This window comes from Lissotriton vulgaris, chromosome 3_1, assembly GCF_964263255.1.
Source record: "Lissotriton vulgaris chromosome 3_1, aLisVul1.2, whole genome shotgun sequence".
Classification (NCBI taxonomy): Eukaryota; Metazoa; Chordata; class Amphibia; order Caudata; family Salamandridae; genus Lissotriton; species Lissotriton vulgaris.
The window spans coordinates 1,872,786,396-1,872,789,524 of NC_141689.1; the positions used below are offsets into that span (position 1 = coordinate 1,872,786,396).

General features: G+C 41.1%; 1 non-coding gene across 1 annotated transcript; it reads left to right on the forward strand.

Annotated features, from left to right (window-relative positions):
* Nucleotides 1–399: 399 nt before the first annotated feature.
* Nucleotides 400–498, forward strand: LOC147728563 (small nucleolar RNA U13). The gene has a single exon (XR_015309638.1). It is a non-coding gene; the product is annotated as a small nucleolar RNA U13 (small nucleolar RNA).
* The last annotated feature ends 2,631 nt before the right edge of the window (nucleotides 499–3,129 follow it).

Sequence of the window (3,129 nt, forward strand, 5' to 3'; positions counted from 1 at the left end):
TTATATTTATTTATTTATATTTTAGCCCATGTTTCTAGAGCTCGGCCATCGCACTCAGTCAGCTAGCTCCTCACTCACAACTGAAGACAGAGGTCCTAGTCTAGCTCCTTGCACCCAAAGTGCAGTGCGCGCCAATGGAAAGGGATATTCACAAACCTACTAGTCTAGGTTCCACGACCTTCAGCTTCTTGTGGTAAAGTGCCAAACACTGAAAATAAAAATACATCCAGCTCTCGGTACTTGATACTGCGCCATTGAAAGACACCAACAATAAGAATCCGAGAATGTCCATTTGTTTGATGATGCCTGACTGGCTCTTAACAATTACTGCTGTGTCACTTAAATGGGCTTCATGAGAGGATCACATTCTCTGGTGTTCTCCGTAGGCATGGATTTTCCATCCTTCTGGTTCTTGCAAATGATGACTGTGTTTTCATGTATATGCGTGACGTGTAGCATCCCATCCTTTTTACGACTGTGCACATTGTCCTTCTGAGCTAGAACTGGAGCTGCATTGTAATAATGGATTATATATTGTGGTAAAGTAAGTGCTAAACAGTCTAAATCGATGAATGGCGTTTTAAATGAAGTGTTTATCAGTGTGAAAATCTGATCAGTGCTTAAGTTCGTAATCTACAAATTTTAGGTTAGACAACTGGTTTAGTAGCTGCGGTGGTTAATACACTTATTGCAGCAATGTAATGTACTGCGAACTGAGGGTAAAAACCCTGCTAGATCTGTATCATATTGAATTGGGTATTGCACATTTTTTTTTAACACAAGCACCAAGCACAGTAAAAGAGATCAGTTGGTTAGGCATCTGCTGCAAACATCACGTAAATTGCAAGGAATATTCCTGACTCCTAGCAAGCTTTGACTTATTCTTTTGATCTTTTGGTTTGGACTGTGTTTTATAAAAATACTCATAATTGTGTCTTTATTTTTTATATATCAACCTAACTAAATACGGCACTTGAAATTTACATTTTATAGGAAATTGCACATTTTTGGCTGTTCCCAGTATGTATTTCTTTGGACTCTGCACATTGGGAGATCACCATATGGATTTCCACTGCATGTGTGTCCTTTAGAAACAAGCATTTGCAATGCAATAGGTCTCGCATGTACGCGTGATTGAGCTACTGGCATTGTAAATGGCAATGCCTTTTATTTATGTTTTAGTTTTTAAAACATAAATAAAAGGCCTTTATCATTTACAATGCCAATAACTTAAACTTGCGTAAATGCGAGACCTATTGCATTGCAAATGCTAGTTAATAAATATTGTGATAACTACCTCCAGAGCAGGAAAAATGCTTCACTGCGGGGAGATGTGTCCATTCCTCTGGTATGATGACCTTCTGGGCTGTGCCCAGGAACTATGTTAACTTCATAGAGGCCTACCCTGTCACAGACAAATATTAGTTGACACCAGTTTAGGGGCCTCCTTTGTTCTTACAGTCAAGTAGGGACCCCTCACAGTAGGCGAGAAACTTCCCCAGAACTGGTTTAGAGGGACCACAGAGGAGGGGTTGCTCATTTCCATGACCACACTTCTGGGCTGGGCACAGGAGCTCTTCACAGAGAAAGAAATGTTCTGCCATCGTTTTAGGTGGAGAGGGGCACTGTAGGATTGCTTACAGTAGGGCATACAGGGCATGTTGCAAACGTGGGTGGGGTTATTCCTGGAACTTATACTCCATTGGTTAGTGAGTGGCAGGACTTTCCCTCACCTGCAGGCTGGTGCCAGACATAAATGTGGTATCACCAGAATCCTCCTCAGAACTGTTGCTAGACCTGCGAAAGAAACAGAAAAGGACTAGACCTGCTGTCTGTTACTTGAGGAGTGCCTAGAAGACTAGACCTGCTCTATCTATTGTTCCCAGTGCAAAGAAGGGGACAGATAGAAATCTTTACTGGATGAAGGCACAACAAGTATCTGGCCGGTGAGGGACTTTCCTTGGGTGCAAAAACTCAATGGGTTCACTGAGAACTTATCCAGCAGCTATCTGACAGCACAGTGCCCTCTTTGGCTATGTGGCTTGCACATCTGAGGATTTTTGACTTCCATTTCAGAGCATAGGTCTGAAGGTAAAACTTCCAACTTGGGAGAACCTGGTTTCTGTAACTGACCCATGGTCCATCACTGTTGGCCTTAACTTGCACCTAGGTACCGGTCAAGCGCAACCAAATTACTGTTGTTGGCTCCTAATACTTTTTAGAGCTATTTTTATATTATAAACTTAAAAAATAAATAACTCTGGTTTCCCTTTTTGGCTTTTTTAGGTCTGTGTTAGCCAAGACCGTTTAATTTTACTAAAATTATGTGTAGGAAATAGTTACTAAAAGATGTTTTTGGCTGCACTTCATCCATTCATCTGTGGTTGTGTCATTCACATTTTTCTTTAACCCTCTCAAGCATGCAGCAAGGGTAAATTCAGCCACTAGGCGAATTCATTATGAGTTACAATATGCCTTCCTTTCACAAGGGGCACATCCACACACAAAGTAATTCCCTTCAGTGCCAGGGGGTACAATGGTAATGTATGCTTTTTTGGGACCCAAAAATATTTTTTTTCCTTTAGCCAATTTTTTTTCAGATTTATGAAGGCTTGCCAGCTTGCGAAATGATAAAGTTGTACAAAAACAATGACAACAAATAAAATAATTTCCATAAAGCATGCAGCTAGCGCCAGCCTTAATGGCTTTATCAATGCTTGTTTTTCATGGAACTTTCATGAAGCACTCGGCAGAATTCATAGACTGAATTTTCTCTAGCAAAAATGTCAGGTACCCAACTGAGGTTATGCAGGTAAAAACATCCCTGTGGGGTTAGGGTCATCAGACGCACACCCCTTATTTACAATGTTGAGCACAACAACGACAGCGCACTCGCTCCGGGCACTTCCTTCAAGGGGGAGTCTAGACATGGTGTGGGACTCGTGGATGCGAAAGAAGAAGAATGGAAAGCAGTTTAAACTGCATATTTCCCTAATCGAGTCAGGATGAAGAGCAAACCCTTCGCAATTGCTCTATGGAACTCAGCAACAAAATGTCACCATGTAAATGCATCACACAAGAGGTGTTGCTTCTATTTTTTAATTAGTTTTAAGAATCAGAGTGAAAAAT